This window comes from Dreissena polymorpha, chromosome 6, assembly GCF_020536995.1.
Source record: "Dreissena polymorpha isolate Duluth1 chromosome 6, UMN_Dpol_1.0, whole genome shotgun sequence".
Taxonomy (NCBI): Eukaryota; Metazoa; Mollusca; class Bivalvia; order Myida; family Dreissenidae; genus Dreissena; species Dreissena polymorpha.
Window position 1 is genome coordinate 54,616,972 of NC_068360.1, and position 20,562 is coordinate 54,637,533.

General features: G+C 35.8%; 2 protein-coding genes across 2 annotated transcripts in view; one reads left to right on the forward strand and one right to left on the reverse strand.

Moving 5' to 3' along the window:
* The window catches only part of LOC127834502 (uncharacterized), a 155,600-nt gene that overhangs the window by 124,248 nt on the left and 10,790 nt on the right, over positions 1 to 20,562 (forward strand). The window lies entirely within an intron of this gene.
* LOC127834501 (uncharacterized) overlaps positions 1 to 20,562 on the reverse strand; it is a 188,817-nt gene that overhangs the window by 92,501 nt on the left and 75,754 nt on the right. The gene's annotated exons all lie outside the window — the stretch shown is intronic.

Below are 20,562 nucleotides of genomic sequence, written 5' to 3' on the forward strand. Positions count from 1 at the left end.
TAACATATCAGCGTTTTCTCTTTGCGTTCGTCTTAAGTTCTTAATCATTTTTTATAAAATATATATGTGATGGACGACCAAATAAATATTCACCACAACGGTATTTCTCGACGGCGGTCATATAGCATGCCGGTCATTTACATGCTCTTGCGCAGAAAACTTGGCCATACAAATTTAACAGTAAACAAACTATTATTTTATGTATTAACTGAATGAAAATGCAAACATTCATTTTGTCATTGTGCTTTATTTTTCGTGTTTGTTAATTTTTGGTTAAAATATTACTTTTTCATTTTCCATGCGACAACTTGTGTGCGCCATTAATAGATTATCTATACACACCCAACAACAATTACATTTGTTTTTACGTTTATTTTGTTAAGTACATGACAACATACAGATATAGCAACATAGAAATTATAAAAATGAAACAATAAAGGTAGTAAAAATACAGCATCAAGTGCAAATTATGAACATGCGAGTCACACAGTTACAGGGTGAGTCTGACAATTAACGTCTGTCGTCAAGATGAGAAACGACAAGAGATTGACAGTCTGATAAAGAATTTCTAAAACAGATTGAAATCTACATTTAACATAATGCTGATAATGGTTCATATAGCATAGCTGATGAAGAGAGAATAAAGAATTTCTAAAACAGATTGAAATCTACATTTAACATAATGCTGATAATGGTTCATATAGCATAGCTGATGAAGAGAGATTTGGTTGTTATTGATTTTATACAAAAAATGTCTCTAAGTATCTAAATAAAATGTACATGTAATTGCTTGCTCCTCGTTACTGTTAAAATATGATGTTTAAGCGTTCATTTACATTAATTTGTTATTCAAACTAATACTGCTAAAAGCTAGAACAATAAAAATTCAAAACAGTGTCTGCAATGAAATCAGTTGTTTTGATGAAGATTCCCGAACCACCAACGAAAATCTGAAGATGTGTAGCGGCGGAGTGTGTAACGGGGAATATCAACAAATGCCGTCATCATCAGTTTTGTCGTTCGCCGCTGTAACTGGGTGACGTCATCCATTCACTTGCACGAGCAGCTGCTGTCGCACTTGCATACGGGCCCTGTGCATCCGGCTCCGCATTCGCATTTGTCTGTAACGAATGAATATATCGATTTGTTGTTTTGAGAATCTTACAATATATAAGATATTATTTACAGGGAGGTTTCCCTCTGGGCCAAATGACTTAGTCGCAAATACAGCAACCATTTTTCGTAATTTGCGAATTTTTCACAAAACGAAGTTCTTCTTGCAAGTATCTCTTCAAGATGACATATTTAGCACTATCTTTAACCAGTTAAGAACAATCTATTCCTAGCACAGATTAAGTCTCAAATACATTGTTCGTAACATAATAGTTAGATCATTAATTAGCCTTATGGCTGCATAGTAACGCGAAAGCTTATCTCTTATATGTGAAGGCATCAGTTTTTCGCTTGGTCAGTTACAAGCAGAATAAACTTGTATACAAATATTTGGTTGCAACCTTCCTAGTTTTAATTGTGTTAGAATATTTTTTTGTTAGTCTTTTTTTTCAAAATATTAAGCTCTGGTAAAAAAAAACGGTTGCAGAACTCACTTTATGGTGTCAGCACCATGCTTAAAATGCAAAAAAAAAACGTTTATAAACAAGAGGGCCATGGGCACTAAGGCGCTCACCTGAGACAGAAAGGAACTAAACTATTCTGCGAAGGTGGAGTTCAAAATAATAAAAGTACTTCATACAGACGGGCGAACATACTTAACTTGCGCTTTATAGTTCGATTTTTTTAGTGTAAAATCTTCAAAAGAGGACGAGTGCTGAGCAGACAGGCGGTAGTACAGACTTAGTGTGCTCTATTATTAAAATACGTTTTCACTGTTTTTCCATTCAAAGTTATTTAGAACAATGATACTCTGATTTTCAAGTAATACTGCATTTCACATATCATACATGACGTACGTCTGTATATAAAATTAATTAGAATAATGGTATTTCTGACTTTCACATAATACTGCCCCCCCCCCCCTGGCGGCCATGTTTTTCCACCCATCATGACCATTTTCGAACTCGTCCAAAGTATCTTTAAAATCGATGTTTTGATAAAATTTCATGATGAGTAGGCAAAAAATGTGTGTTCACAAGCTTCTTTTACTATATAAATATACGGAAAATGCCCCCCCCCCTGGCGGCCTTGTTTTTTAACGATCTGAACCATTTTCAAACTCAACCGTCATATCCAGAAAACAAATGTTCTGACCAAATTTCATGAAGATTGGACGAAAAATGTGACTTCTAGAGTGTTCACATGTTTTCACTATATACATATAGAGAAAACTGCACTGCCGCCTGGTGGCCATGTTTTTTCACCGATCTGAACCATTCTTGAACTCGTCCGAGATATCAATGAAACCAATGTTTTGACCAAGTGTCATGATGATTGGGTAAAAATTGTGACTTCTAGAGTGTTCACAAGGTTTCTCTATAGCCATATAAGGAATACTGCCCCGCCCCATGGCGGCCATGTTTTTCAACGGACCAGACTATTCTTGAACTCAACCAACATATCACTAAGACAAACATTTTGACAAAGTTACATGCAGATTGGGCATTCTACAGTGTTCACAAGGTTTTTCTTTTTTTGACCTTGTGACCTAGTTTTTGACCCAGCATGACCCAGTTTCAAACTCAGACGAAATATCATTGGGACAAATGTTCTGACCAAGTTTCATGAAGATCGAACAATAAATGTGGCCTCTAGAGTGTTCACAAGGCAAAAGGTTGACGACAAACGACGGACGACGGACAAAAGGCGATCACAAAAGCTCACCATGAGCACGTTGTGCTCAGGTGAGCTAAAAACACTTTAATATTAACATATTGTGTAAACAATGTCCCCGTACCTCTACACTTGCAGGCGGATTTGCATCCACACTCGGACGGATTGCATTTACAGCTGTCGCCGCACCTGCACTCGGAACAGTCGCAGTCGACATCGCACACACAGGCGCCGGCTGAAACACGCATGGTTAACATTATTTATTAAAATCATTCATGTCACCATTATTATTCCTCTCTTTGTCGTTCTATCTATTTTGTTGAACATTTGCTGTAAGTTCCGCAAATTGGTATAATTGTCATGAGACCACATCGGCAATTTGGAGAATTTAAAGTGAAGTCGTTACGTAATTGTGAATATGATATTGAAATCAGGATCAATCTAATGATTAAAAACTTTAAGATCTTTGGTTAAGACACGGGAGCCATAATGATAAATTCCCCCAAATACTATAAATACATGTATAAACAGGGAAAACAAATAAAACAAATTATTTTAAAGAAACTATCCGAGGTAAATTCATGGAAAGCAGGAAAATATTATGACACGTGCAAATCCACTTTGACGCATTTAATCATGAAACATTACAAAGAAGCTAAGCAAATTTCACCTCGATGACTAGTTCATTGACAAGTTATAAATTACAGCAAACAATAATTGGCATGCAACTGTTTGTGTAAAAACACCGTTAATTCTACGAATTCTTGCATAAGCACTCTCCGTTGTGGATATGTTCTAGAACTGACTGACCACTCTCTCGTTGAACTTAAACTGCACAATATACAACCTGAAAGAGGCCCAGGATACTTTAAAATTAACAACAGCATCTTATTAGATACACAATATCAAACACAAATAAAACAGGAAATATTAAATACAGTTCAAAATAATAAAGATGCAAACCAAAATACCTTATGGGAAGTAATTAAAGGAAATATACGCAACACAACAATTAGATACACATCATTTAAACAAAAAGAAACACACAAACTTGAAACTGAAACCATCAAAACCATTGAAACCCTTGAAAAACAATTGCATCAAACGAACACAAATGATACCACCGACATTGAAAATGAAATAACGTTAAAAAAACAAATATTAGATGAAATTTATCATACACATCTCAATGGAATAATACTAAGAGCGCGTGCACAGCATGTTGAACACAATGAAAAAAATACAAAATACTTCGCAAACATTGAAAAACGTAGAAGTGAACAAAAAACTGTACACAAATTAGTAGTCAATGGCAAAGATATAACAAACATAATTCAAATACTAGAAGAACAACGTTTATTTTTCGAAACCCTCTATAAACGAAAAAATGTTGAAAATAACACCCTTTTTAAAAATACACATCACGCTTTAAATCAAGAAGAAAAACTATTGTGTGACGGATTACTAAATGAATATGAATGTGGATTAGCACTAAAAGAAATGCAAAATAACAAAAGTCCAGGATCTGATGGCATCACCATTGAGTTTTATAAAATATTTTGGAATGATATCAAAACACATTAAATTAAATCACTAAACTATTCATATAAAAATGAAAACCTAACTACGCTTCAAAAACAAGGTATAATATCACTCATTCCAAAACCTGGAAAAAAACTTAGAATCCTTATCGAACTAGCGCCCAATTAGTTTACTAAACAATGATTATAAAATTGCAACTAAAAGTATAGCAAACAGAATAAAAAAAATATTACCATCAATCATTTCAAAATCTCAAACTGGTTTCATAAAAGGACGTTACATTGGTGAAAACGTTCGTCTTATCCAAGAATGCATCAACTATTATAACAATTCAAATGATCCTGGTCTAATATTCTTTGCAGACTTCGAAAAGGCATTCGATTCGCTTGATCATTCATTTATGTTCTCTTGCTTAGAAAATATGAACTTTGGTGAAAGTCTCATTCAATGGGTCAAACTATTCTATACTGATATTAACAGTTTAATCATAAACAATGGCTTCTTTTCAAACAGTTTCAACATCGAACGAGGGGTTCGACAAGGATGTCCACTCTCATCATCGCTATTTATTATTTGCATCGAGTATCTATCACATCACATCCAATCAAATAAACACATAAAAGGCATATCACTAGAACCTGACGAATAAATCAAACAGTCCCTATTTGCTGACGATGCAACTTATTTTTTAAACGACAATTACGATTCTTTCCATAACCTAATAGAATCGCTAACCCTTTACGGAATGACATCGGGTCTTAAACTAAACAAAAGTAAATGTACTGTGCTACGAGTAGGTAAATTAAAACAAAGTAATGTTCAATATAAAAAAGAAATGAAATTTCATTGGACATCCGATGAAGCCACAACGTTAGGAATTACTTTCACAAATAATGAAAAGGATACAGTTCTTAAAAACATACTACCTAAATTACAGAATTTTAAAAACTGCTTAAAATCATGGCATCACCGTAAACTTACACTAATCGGAAAAACACAGTATTGAGAACGTTTGCACTTCCTAAACTAATTTATGTATTAACAGTCCTCCCAAATCCACCAAATGATGTTATTAACGATATAAAATCAGCAATATTTAATTTCATATGGGACGGTAAGCCTGACAAAATAAAATGAACTCAGTTAATTCAATCTGTAGAAAATGGAGGTATCCAATTAACGAACATTGACTCATTCTTGAATGCAATCAAATGCAGCTGGGTTAAAAGATACCTAGATAATACCAATACGAGTACATGGAAACTATTCTACCAGAAAATCCAAAAAAAAATATAGTGACTCTTTACTCTTTGAATGTAACATCAACAATACTATCCTACATGAAATTGCAAACGAAAACATATTTCTGTCTGATGTTCTATCAGCATGGAGTGATGTCACTCATAATCTAGAAACCCAAAACAGCAGTAAACATATTTTATGGAACAATAAAGACATAACTTCAAACAATAAGACGTTTTTCTATAAAGATTGGTTTGAACGAAGCATAAAATATGTCGACCAATTATATGACTACAGAATTAAGGATTTCTACTCTTTTGATAATATATGCTACATATACGGAATACCTTCAAATAATTTTCTGAAATACTACACACTAATCAAAAGCATACCCATACATATTAAATCTGAAATCAATACAACCATGTACTCAAACAACATTTGCAAAAAACATACTTGGAAGAAAAAACAAAACAAATAAAATATTTTACACACTACAAATTAAAAACCCTACAGAAAACTCCAAAATCCAAAATAAATGGCAAGTCCTTTTTGGAGAAAATGAACTTAATTGGAAACACATATTTACCATGCCATATAAGGCAACTATTGAAAGCACACTGAGAAATTTTCAATATAAATACATCCATAGAATTATAGCTACAAATAAATATCTCTTTAGATGCAAATTATCTAACTCAAATCTGTGTGACTTCTGCAGTGAAAACATTGAAACTATAGAACATCTTTTCTGGAAGTGCAAACACATCCAGCCTATTTGGAATCAATTAATATCTTTTCTTGAACAACATCAACTAAACGTTAAACTATCTTTCTTAAATGTTAGTTTCGGAATTAACTCATTGAAATCAATAGACTGTAATAATATTGTGAATTTTATGGTTATATTGATGAAATATTTTATCTTAAACATGAAGTACAAAAAACAAGTACCAAATTTTAATTGTTTTGTCCATAGTCTAAAACTCCAGATTGAGAAATAGCCCTCAGAAATGACACATTACAAATCTTTGAACAAAAATGGAATCGGATTAAATTCTCATAGTGTTTTGTCCACTTATATACATTTCACTCTAATGCTAGTTTATCTCTCTAAAATAGTTTTGTTTATTTTTTTTTATTATTTTTTTTTTCAATCTGACAAGACCATTGTGAATATACAACCAAACACACAAGCCCAGTATGCTTTCTTCCGCCTTTACACAACTCATCATTTTTCATAACTATTCCTCTGTTGTTCTTTTCTTTTCTCTATAAAAAAATATATATTATATTAGCATATCTTGTATAACATGTCTGAACTTTATTGCTTTGTACAATCACTATGTTGTATGATCATATACATGTTTACATTGTATGTATGATATTGAATAAAAAAAATATAAAAAAATATAAAAAAAAATGTTCTAGAACACTTTGAAAGACACTAGCCAATGAATGTATACCAACAAAAGAGCTTAATTACATAGGAATGTGGAAAATGATAACTAGTATTATCAGTTCTCATCATTTTTCACCCGTGACCAAGCATGCTTGGGCATTTTGAGAGCATTAAAGTTATCATTTTCAAGAGCGTTTTGATAGAACTTATGGTTTTAGTTTCATGAAAGGATAATATTGGTTTATTGCTATAATATGTATGATTTTTGATAAATGTTTTGTCTGTTACACAATTCATTACTTTAAAACGTAACTTTTCTGTTTAGTTTAATGACCATGCTGTTGTTCAGAAAATTTTGCCGTTGAATCCTTGCCATATATTTAAAAAAAATATTATTAATATATGTTATATACATTTCTTTTTTATTCCCTGCGGTAAAAACTGTGAACAATTTTCGTTTAGAAACACTGAAGCATTTCATATAAAGAACTATTTAAATCTTTTTAAACGTGGTTAACGCGGAAAACGTGACTTAAAAACAATTCTACGCCAAGCAATATTGCATCACCACTTAACACGCCCCTTGCTGTAAACAAGAAAAACAAATAACGCAATAACATAAACTTACTTGTAAGGCAGTTGCATGGATCACTCATAATGAAAGAAGAATTCTTGGTTCTCTAATGAATACGATACAATATCTCCGATATCCAAAGTCGCTCTGTAATTGTGAAAAGACACGGCAGTATTATATTGTTTACTAGTATTTGCACACGATCCTAAAGCCATGTTTGAATTGTGCGCAAAAATGTTCACACGGTCCTGAAGATGCCGTGTGCACACGTTACTTCTTAGGTAACGTGTTCACACGGCACAGGAGAGGTCGTTCGATTTCAGTTAAAAAGCGCAGTCACGTGCTAACCCGTAGGCGGATTTCTCCCAACATCACAAAACGACGTCAAAAATTAAAATATCTTTCTGTAGAAAACAAATAGCAGGAAATCGCAGCTTTAATACAAAGCCGCCCCAATTTACGCAAGTCAACTGAGTTAATTAGGTGAGATTGTAGAATATTTAAACAAATATTTTATTTAAAAGAAATAATAATAATTATTATTATTATTATAATATTATTATTATTATTATTATCATTTTATTATCATTATTATTATTGTTATTATTAATAGTATTAGTATTATTAAATAATAATAATGTTTTGACGTTATTTTTAGAAAAATTAATTGCGCTAACATATTTAATATTGCTATTAAATGCGAAAAGATTGTGTTGTTGAAATGTGACCAGCTTTATTTGACCACTATTAGTGAAATAAAGAACATAAATGCTATTTTGTTTCACGACTTTGGTCAGTCATTCCAAAGACCTATATATATAGTTATCTAGGTCTTTGGTCATTCTTAAAGCAGACTTAGGATTTTTTGAAAATCGGGCCAGGCATACAAACAAATAATGTAGTTATGAACATATGAACATTTATATGACGATAGATTTTTATTTTGTTTTGGTATGTTGTTTTTTTTGTCAACTATATATATGTCATTTATAATCCTGACAATTTAAAGTGCACGCGTTTGGTCTACAAATTAAAGATATGCATTTCGGCGCATAACACATAAAACACATTACAGTAAACTGTCCAACTCTCTAAATCCCATCTGTCCGTCATGTGAATTAATGAGAGTCATAAATTTCGTAGTTGGTCAATGGGTCATCCTTGACTTTGGGCAAGTCGACCGACTTGTTTGGTGTACTATTACTGCTTTATATAAGTAACCCGATAGTATTGATGTGAACAACGTCGCAATTGTTGAATATCACGAAAGCCAAACGTTTCATACAAGTAAAATTCCTATAAATACTTCTACAATAAAAAACAGACACGAACAACAACAAAAGTAGAAACAGCAACAACCAGATCATCATCAGCATCTTCTTCTTCTTCTCCTTCATCATCATCATCATCATCATCATCATCATCATCATCATCATCATCATCATCATCATCATCATCATCATCATCATCATCATCATCATCATCATTATCATCATCATCATTATCACCATTATCATCATCATGACTACCGACTACCACCATCACCATCACCATCATCATCATCATCATCATCATCATCATCATCATCATCATCATCATCATCATCATCATCATCATCATAATCATCATCATCATCATCATCATCCTAATCATCATCAACATAGTCATCATCAACAATTACAACAACAACTAAGCGTTACTTACTATTTCAATTTTCAATTTAACCACCACCAACAACAACAACGTCTACTACTACTGCTGCTGTTGTTGTTATACGAGCACGATAAACTGTATTTCAGGTTATCTTTTCATGAAATAATACAGTTTGATATGCTTTGCAATGGCTGCAATTTGAACTTTTGAAAGTGCACATGAAATTAACACATACAAAAGAGTCATATTTCCTGATATCTTTTATTCATTTAGTTTCGTACATTTATTACGCTCAACGATCACCCCGCACACTCCCGTAGATTAAACGTCATATTTGATGCAAGATACGCCCCTGGTTACCGTCACTGATGGCATGAAGAAGTGGCTGTCATCAGGTGTACACATACCTGCTGTCGTGGACAAATGTGGGGCGTGTCACTCATTTCGTGAATGATACAACGTACTAGTTTCTGTTTTTGTTGTTGTTGACTTTTTTGTTTGCTTTTGTTGTTGTTTTTAGTGGGGGGGGGGGGGGTCAGAAAAACAACGGTTACGTATCTTTAAAGGGATTTGGGTTATTTGTAGTATAACATTACTCATACTACGTATATACTTGGGAAAACATGTATTTGATAAACAAAACGTACAGTTGTTTTATATGACAGAGATTAAATGGTATTTTAAGTATTGTAAGAACTGTTTCTAGTCTCATCTGCACGTTAACACCTTCCAGTTGTTTGATTATAAGACATACGAAATATAAACTGCACCGATGGCCTATTGGTTAGGGAGTTCGGATATTGAGAAGGTGGTTGAAGGTTCGAGTGTCTGGTTGTTGAGTTGTCGACCCAGTAACTATAAAAACAAAGTGCACAAAGTGAAGCTGTGTCCAGTGCGCAGCGTAAGGAACAGAAGTTAAGTAGCAAAGAATGTCCACACTAAGAAGAATCTCGGCAATGTGTCAACAAACGATCTTTCAGATAATAACGTGACAATAACGTAGTGACGTCCCCATCTATGTATAGAATGGAATCTCAGACGTTTGCTGACCTCGATAGGGATGAATACTTTATATGTTCATCAATAAACTGCGGAACATATATTCGGAAGGCTAGTGATGTCAACGAAACCCACGAATTTCATTATGAACAATTTCATTACGAAAACATATTAGACAATTGCTACTGCGAATGTTTTTTTCAATGAGCATTTCAAAATCTGCTCTATTAAACATATTAATTTGATGGAATAAGTTTATTTTTTCCACGATATTGTAGACAAATTAATGTTACATTTGGAAGCGGTTGGCGTATTTCGGATACATTTTCATGAACTATTTATATGCTTTTTTACATATTTTTTTATAAAATATATAATTCCAAATTTAGAAAAGTTAAATCGTACACAAATTTACCATTTACATTGTCATCTTTACTTGAGTAAAAATGATTATAAATACATGTACATTAAAACTACAGGTAAAAATTTGATCCTCAAAAATGCGTATGTTCAAAACCTATACGTACATATGTCCTTACAAAAATACAATTAATATAAGTTTGACGCATTTAAACATAAAAAATAATATAAATTTGAGATGGAGATCCTCGTTCAAAAGTTTATATGACTCGAACTTTGCAAATCTTCCAACTCTAAATCTTCCTCCAACATCTGTATTATTGTGTAATAATTACTGATAATAAGACTTTAACCTTCCTCCAACATCTGTATTATTGTGTAATAATTACTGATAATAAGACTTTAACCTTCTTTTTACTTGCTCAAACAATATATGCATTACTTGCATTATTATTTCCATGCTTTTTCTAACGTATAGACTCAAATACATTAGAAATATAGATTTAAAAAATATACTCGTATATGTTGTATCTTATTCTGTTTTCTGAAATGCGCTGATGTGTGAAAATCGCTGGCACAGTTTTGGAGATTAAAGGGACCTTTTCAAGTTTTTGGTATATTGACAAAATTAAAAAAAAATGGTTTCAGATTCGCAGACTTTCGTTGTAGTTATGATATTTGTGAGGAAACAGTAATACTGAACATTTACCATGCTCTAAAACATCCATTATTTGCATCTTTCGACGATTTAAAAACCTAAAAAATATCAAGCGTTGCAACGCGAAACGATTGAATAATTTGGAGAGTTATGTTGTTGTCGTTATATTCTGTGACACTACGATTGCATATAACGTATAAAATACAGCCTGAGCATGGATGGCCGAGTGGTTTAAGCGATAGGCTTTTACTCCAGGGATCAGTGGTTCGAATGAGCATGGATGGCCGAGTGGTCTAAGCGATAGGCTTTTACACCAGGGATCAGTGGTTCGAATGAGCATGGATGGCCGAGTGGTCTAAACGATAGGCTTTTACTCCAGGGATCAGTGGTTCGAATGAGCATGGATGGCCGAGTGGTCTAAGCGATAGGCTTTTACTCCAGGGATCAGTGGCTCGAGATCAGTTCAGGGTTATTTTTTTCTTTCTGTCATTTTATTCTTGTTTTTTAGTAGATCTTTCTAGATCCGATGTTGATATTTATCAATTTGAAGCATTTAATGACAAACTTCAATACATGCCAAAATCTGTGAAAAGGACCATTTAAAGGTATCACAGGTTCTTTTAAAAAAAATTGGTCCTTATAAATGTAATGAAATAATATTTTATTTTATGTTTTATTACATTCATAAGGACCAAACCAAAATCAAGTACCTGTGTAAAGGTATAATAAATTAATAAAAAAAAATAAACAGAAAAAGAACGATTTCAAAAATTCACCAATCAACAAGAGCGATTTAATTATTATGTTTTATTAGCAATTAAACCATTTGGACGCATATACACGATACTATAATTACTTATATCTCAGCGTAATATTTATACTATGGTTACAGAAATTTGAAGCTGACGATAACGGAGATTGGCCTGAAAATCGTTGATCGAAGTCGTAAGTGCAGCTTGGATTCGTTACGTCGGCCATCATGCACTGCGAGTACAAAGGGAAACAATTAGGATTTGCGTAATGCGAAGCGTTGTCATTGGTGACCGAGTTGTCTCCCCTAGTAATGCCACTGTCCTGATAAGATTGTTGCTGTACTGAGCACTGACTCCGGTCCGTCGCAATGCCAGCTTTTTGACGACCATTGTCACTGAACCTGTTGCTTGATTTCAGTTCGGCAGACGTTTGCACTGAAGTATTATTAGCTAGTTGCGAGTTTTGATCAGGACTGAATGTTGCACTGGAGCCCTTATTCATATCGCCGACCGAGGCGGCCGAATCTAGGCGCTGAATCATAGAGGTGTAGAAATCGGTGTCGAATGGGCTGGATAAAAGGTCGAGGCTGTCGTCCATTTCAGAGGCGGACCCATGGAACTGTAAAGTTTGACTCTCGTAACACGACGATGAGTCATGCGTATCGACCAGAAGTCTGGAGCAGTCAGGTGGGTTCGAAGGCATTTCGGATTTTATGCGCTTAGTTAGCGCGTCAACGTTATAGCAGTCATTGTAGATTTTATCAAACGCGTTCGCGGAGTCGAAAAATTGTCTGTTTCTTTTTAAAGTCTTTCGGTGTGGGTAGTCGAATGTGTCAAGCTGGTCACAATATCGTCTGCTATAAGCGTCTTGTCTGCCGTAACTGCGATCTGAAGGTACCGGAAATTGCGCATGGTCCGGGGCCCTTCCCTGCATCGACACGGCAGACTGCGAGGTCATACTTCGGTAGTGAAGCGCGCTCGTGTTCGGAAAGTGCGACGGCGCAAAAGTGTCGCTTGGAAACAGCGTTGCATTATTCGGGTGATACGCCCTTTTATTCGGCCCTATTTCTATCGAGAGGGACTGCATCCCCGCTACCGGAGGAATATCACAGACGCCCTGTGGATAGCGGCTGAGCCGTGAAGGCGAGAACGGCGGCGAGTTGGCGGTACGGGGGCTGCTATGGGTGACCCAATTGCTGCACGTGCACTCAAAGGGCGGACAGGAACAGACGTCGTCGCGTTCTGAAATACCAGAACAGAATAAATAAGTTTATTTGACTTAAGCATATAAAAACTCATCGTCATTGCCATACAGTTGCATTACAGCATGAGTTTGTTTCGGTACGTACATACACAAGAAGCCCATCACAAAGATTGCCGTGAATAAACGGTATGTAAATAGTTAAGAAGCCAATTGCACTGGTCTCCGTTGCGTAGTGGGTATGATGTCTGACTAGCGACCGCGAGGTCACGGGTTTGATCTCCACAGTGAGAGCGGTCTTTATATCTCGCCCATAGACAGCAAGTATCGGTTTTACATTGGGAAACGAACACAAGAGCGTTTAAGTAAGCGCCATGCTTTTTGATGCAATCGAGCTAAAATAAATAGATTTAAACTACAGAGGAATGTATCGGGCACTTCAATTAGCATGCAATTCTAACCTAGGCGACTCGGGTTCAATCCCCGTTCTCGGAAACGCGAATCATAATCAAGGATGATACAATACGCCTAGAATGGATTAAAAAAACCTATAAAAGCGGACACTGCACATGCAAATATAAGGACGATACTGTCCGCACTTGCATTAAGTGCGTTTTTTCTGAGCGCGGTTGGTCTGATTTAAAGTGTATAAAGAAGATACCACTATAACTGAATGCTCCTAACTTCGACCCCATAACCCACCTGGTGTAAGAAGGTGGCGTTTAGAAGATGCATCATCGTCATGACGACGGAACGCCTTGCCGACTCCGAAGTGCTGAAACCAAACATCGCTAACAGTGATAACGATGAATACACATGAGCCTCGCTCTGCGAATACGGGGTTTAATGATTCTGCGTAAAGTGACGTCTTAGATTAGCCTGTGCAGTCCGCACTGCTTAATCAGAGACGACACTCTCCGCCTAAACTTGATTTTTGCTAAGAAGAGACTTTCTTTTCACGAAAAATATCATAAAAGTGGAAAGTGTCGTCCCATATTAGCCTGTGCGGACTGCACAGGCTATTCTGGGACGACACTGTACGCACATGCTATCGCACTTTTCACCCCCTTTTCACAGTGCACGTCTCATATACATGTTCCGTTGCCCGCTATAGATATATCAATGTATCATGATCCACTAAAGATGTCCATATATGGTATTTATATTACAGTTGTTAATATTTCGGAAGTACGGATACTTTTAACGCATGTGTAGAATAAATTTAGTGGTTTGTCTATTAACTGTATTTAAACAGATCGAAAGCAGAATAAAACATTGAATTACTAGTAATTATGCCTGAGCGATGATAATCAAATGTTAACTGTATAAAAACTGCAAATAATAAAGAAATTCGGTCAAATTAAGCACAAGTATAGTTTTTATGCTTTTGTCGGAATATATTTTTTAATAAATTCGTCATTTAATTTAACATTCAGAATATAACAATCTTTTCTTCTCGGGACAACACTCTAGAATATCGATACAATCTATGACACGCTATTCTAAAATTACAGCACTGTCATAAATTATCACCTTATTTATGAAGATGTATCAATTTCATCATCGTATGTCAAGTCACTGCACGGGTGAAAGAGGACATAATTATGTACAATAAGAAAAGAAAATAGTCCTCCCCCTACCCACCCCCATCCCCCCATACAATGATTTCCATATAAGGCGCATGCGCAAAAAGGGATCCTTGCGGAATGTCTATCGAAGTGTTTGGCAGACATCGAAATGGAGGGTAATACGAGTGCATTAGAACTTTAATTTCAAAGTACCAGTAGCTTCTGTGTTATGAATATAATATTGTAAGGTTATTGACATATAAACTTAAATTTAACAGCAGAAAGTATGCTGTAACCAGTATAATTGCACTCCAAGCGGAAGTCCGTACCTCCGCCATCTTTTGACTCCTCAGCGTCCGCTGGTGACGGCGCGCCTCTGCGGAGGCCTTTAGTTCCGGTTTGGGGTGGTCGTGAATACCTTTGGCCTGGAAGTAGATAGCGCCGCGGTGGTGACGCCAGAAGTGGGTCACCGGATATCCGCTGTGGCCCCGGCACGGGAGAAGGTCCAGGACGCCGGAGCAGTTCGCGTTTGGGCACATCTTGCCTGCGAAATAGATAATAAAATGATGCATATAGAGGCTATTTGTTGGGTTGGATGGAATATCGATTTTAATTCACGAGTGATTATAGAAAATAAAACTGTTTTCTATGATCATGAGTTAATTAATATCGATATTCAAGCGAATCAAACAATTTTTATTTTTATTTTATGCGTTTAAATGATTATTTTTGTATTTGAACTGGATAATTATGCTAAAATAATGACTTCATGAAATACAAACGTAATGTTACAATAAAACATTGAACATTATCGATAATATTCACTGTTAGTTTTCACTGTTTGAAACAGTCAATTATCAGTTACAATCCAGTGACATTCCTCTATAAACCACCGGAATCAATAAATATTATTATTTATAATTCATACATTCAATAATTTCTCTTGTAATGTGCAAAAAACGGCGTTTTAAACGGATTTTACTTTTACGTTTGGCTACGTGATCGATAACGATTGAATCCAGAATATTCCGAATAGGTAACGAATAAAATGACAATATTTCTTCGAATGATATTTATATTTTAAGAAGAAGTTTTATGAAAACTGATGACTCAATTTATTTTGAAATCGCTTTCTTATTATTAGACCCTTATGTTATTGCAAACCACTCTTAAAAGCGGCATCAATTAATTAATTTCTCCACTTTTTATTGTAAACGTTTCACCCAGAACCACTCGAGTACGTCACTCGCTTACCAATCTGCTTCCGGCGCGCTTTGTCGCAGATGGCAGGCCGGAGATGGATCTTCTCCCCGTCCGCGCCTGCGCAGTCGTGGCTGCAGACGAGCACCCCCAGGCACGACTTCTTGAGGATCATAGCGTTGTGGTTGTTCGTATTGCGCATGGCCCAGCCGCTTACGTGACGCCGCGCGTCCTCGCATTCCTCGTGGTACACGTGCCGGCAGCTCCCGTCTGGCCACTCCCGGAACTCCTCCAGCTTGTCGAACTGGGAGATGGAATTTGCAACCTGACTATACGATTTCCTTGATGTATGCAAACCGCGGGACAATACTATTACTCAATTCTTCTTTAACAGGGTAACAGTGCGCATTGTTAAATATAAATACAGAGAGTTCAATTTAAGTGATTGTAATACTCGTTTGTCATTTAATGTTTGCCAAAAATATTTACATTTAAATATTACAAACAACATGTCCATGATGACTAGAGGGGTAGCAATTTTAAACATGAGATTGGCAGCGCTTTAAATCTAGATTTAGATCTTGAATGTTTACTACACATGAGACTGTGAAAATAAATTATAAATGCTTGTGTGTCGCCATCATATACCAATCATGTTACGTGTATTTTTAAATATATTCTCTTTTTAACACATGATTACGGAAGTATTGTGCACGAGAGGATCTTGGGAGGAATGAAGAGGTACCAGCATGCCCCCGTTCAAGAAAATACATTTAGTAGCATAGAAGTGCAATTGAATTATATACTGATATATTTTCGCTCTCTTGTGGGTCTTTTTGGCGAAAGATGAGTGTACCCATCGCCTGCTGTAAACACGAATTTGAGCCGCGCTCTGTGATAATTCGGTTTAATGCGTGCGCGTAAAGTGTCGTCCCAGATTAGACTGTGTGTGTAGTCCGCACAGGCTGACCAGGGAAACACTTTCCGCCTTAACTGGATTTTTGCTTAGAGGAGACTTTTTTAACGAAAAAAAGCGGAAAGTGTCGCCCTGATAGGCCTGTGCGGACTGCTTATGCTAACCTGGATCGACACTTTAAGCACATGCATTAAACTCTATTTTCACTCAGCACGGTCCATTTATATGCCTAATTCTTTCCCTTGTATATTAAGTATGTAGTCGTCCAAGACCACGTTACAGTTCTTACAAAACCATGTGGAAGAAATCATTCATAAATTTTATTTACATGCATATGTATCATGAATATTGATAAGTCAAGTGTGAGGTTGAGCGCTCTAAAACCGGTTTTAACCCCCAATGGTTTGCATTGACCGTTCCAAGGCGGTGACCCCAGCTTTATTCTTATATGTGTTAATGTTGTTTTGTATTGTGCTCTTTTGTACTGTTTTGGCAATAGGTCACTTGCCTTAAATAAAGACCAACAAATTGTATATAATAAGACTGCAAAACTGCTCAAGCACTACTTAATATGTATACATTTACCTTAAAATACCCCTTTAGAACGTTACTTCTTGATCACATGTCGTGTTTGTAGTTAAATGTTACTATACATGTAATTACTTTCACGATCGAAAGCAAGCAACAAATAAACCTCGTTAAAATATATTTCTAATTACATCCGATTCCATCACCCTCATGGCACAAGTATCCGTGTAGTAGCGTTACATCTTTTCAAGAAAGATGACTCTGTTTACTCCTAATGCACTTAACCACTTCTCTCCCTTTATTACGTGAAAGTTCCCGTATCTGCTTACCAGAGGAAGGATGTTGTCGTTGATGTCCCGGTGCACTTCCGGGTCCAGCTCCCCCTTGCTGCTCCCTATCGACGGCAGGTACGTGGTCTCTTCGGTCAAGGTCATACCGCGTCACGTGAGTCTAGAAAAGTATAAATATGTATATACGCGTCGTGCGGAAATGGTTCTTATGCCATACGGGCCAGCGTATCTCCAGACCAGCCTGTTAAAAAGTAATCAGTTCTAATAAACCGACTAAACATATGTGAATAGCCATATGAATTTCATTAACGCACATGTAAACAAAACGGATATAATTATAAATCATTTTATAGTGTTTACGCCGGATTTTGTTTGTTCTATATTTGGGAAAATGGGTCATCATTCTTGTGTGTACAATTTTGTCCAAGAGTGACAATCTAATCTGTCCACACATACTGAAAAAAACACCTCAAGTACCTTAGATGGTATTTCATGGACACATAAGTTTGATTTTTAATTCTTTCAGTTTTAACATAGTTTAGACAAAAGGTTACACAAACGGAAATAACTCGTTAAGTTCCTAAGATGGTACTACAAACCTTGTTTTACTTATGAAACATGCGTTTTTTTATATTTTAGTTACATATGGTTTTATTTTGAGTTCTTACACGTTTATCATTGTTTATAACAAGAGCATAATAAAGTATTATACATTTTTTTTTAAAGTGGCTGTCTCTGAAAGCGGCTCATGTATTGCTTGAAAAAACTGTAAAAAAAAACTGGCACACAAAGACATCGGAACACATCGGAATACATCGGGACAAATCGGAACACATCGGGACATCTCGAAATCAATGATTTCGTTCGTTTAAAACCAACTGAGCCTTTTTCTGAGAAAACGGGTCTGAATGCATTTGCGTAAAGTATCGTCCCAGGTTTGCCTGTAAAGTTCGCACAGGCGAGTCAGGAACGACTCTTTCCGTTCGAATGTTTTTATTTATGCTTAAAGGAAGCCTCTCCTTATCATAAAAACAGTTTAAGCAGAAGGTCTCGTCCCTGGGACGACACTTCACGCACATTCCTTACAGGGGCCTTTTCACAAATCTTAGCAGATATTGACGGGTATCATAAAATGCTTTATATTGATAAATGTAAACATTGGATCTAAAAAGCTCCAGTAAAAACAAGAATTAAATTAAAGAAAATAGAACCCTCAGCTGGGCTCGAACCACTTACCTCTGGAGTAAATGTCAAACGCGTAGACCACTTGGCCATCCGTGCTAATGCATGATTTTATTATTTATATACCCAATCCTCGTAGTGTCACTGAATATAACGACAACAACAGAACTCTCCAAATTATTCAAACGTTTTGCGTTGGAACGCTTTATAATTTTCAGGTATTTAAATCGTCAAAAGATGCGTATTATAGAAATTTTAGAGCATGGTAAATGTTCAGTTTTACTGTTTCCTGACAAATATCGATGCCATTGAGTTGCTTTAAGAATCTTCAAACTGTTTTATTGAGTGCTGTCTTCAAACGATTTTACCTGTCGTCATAGGGTCGCCTATTACAAAACTTAGCCTCGTCGCAAAAGACTTCAGCGCTAGCGACACCGTGTTTACCGCTACCGGAAGTGACGTTGAAAACGATAACGTCATCTACAGTATGCTGTCCTGTACCCCGAATGCCACGTGAACATTTATCATGTCTCCGAGTAGGTTGTTCAGTAGACATTTCAAGCGGAGTGAATCATTTACGCGGTAATGAAGTGTACAGGTCAGTACATTGAGACAAAAACACATATCCATAGACAATCCTACTTCTGCTAACTGGAATAAATATAAACAACTTCGAAATAAGGTTAATAACATGATAAAACATTCGAAAGAACAGCTTTATTTTAACCTAGAAACATCTCTTGATGAACTAAATACTTCAAATCCAAAACAATATTGGAAAACACTAAAGCAACTAATAAAAACAAATTCTCACCCGAATTCGATACCACCTTTACAGTCAACGGACTCTGACGGCAATCTTATTGTACATTTGTCAGATACTGACAAGTCAAACTGTTTAAACAGATACTTTGCCTTCATTGCGTCGTTCAATGACTCAGCCGGTGTTCTTCCACAATTCTCAGAAATATCTAACGCAAAATTATATAACCTGCTTATATCAGAATCAAAAATTATAGATGTTATTAAATGCTTAATAACCAATAAAGCCGTCGGAGGTGACCTTATAAGTCATATTGTCATTAAGAAAACTTGTAATTCTATTGCTTAGCCTTTGTGTATCCTCTTTAACAAATCACTAAACGAAAGTACATATCCGCCCAATGGAAAGATTGTAATGCCTCTATTTAAAAAGGGGGAACCGAATAATCCTTCCAACTACCGTCCTATCTCATTGTTAAGTTGCGTAGGCAAGCTTATGGAGAGGATAGTTTATAAATATTTATACAACCACCTTCTTGCTAACAAACTTATATACTCCAACCAGTCGGGCTTCTTAAAAGGTCACTCCACAGTCGCTTAATTAATCGACATTTTGATCGAATAACGAAAGGTATTGATGAAAAGAAACTCACATGCATGGTTTTCTGTGATATTTCTAAAGCGTTCGACCGCGTCTGGCACACAGGACTACTCTTCAAACTTAAACAAAATGGATTTGATGGTATTTTACTTAATTAGATAAAAAGTTATCTAGAGAGTCGCACTCAAAAAGTCGTGGTTGGTGCATCAATATCTCAAACGTTAGAGCTTAATGCCGGTGTTCCACAGGGATCTGTTCTAGGCCCATTTTTTTTTCTTGTTTACGTAAACGACATGGTCAAGCACCTTCAATGTACTTCCCGCCTTTTTTGCCGATGACACTTCC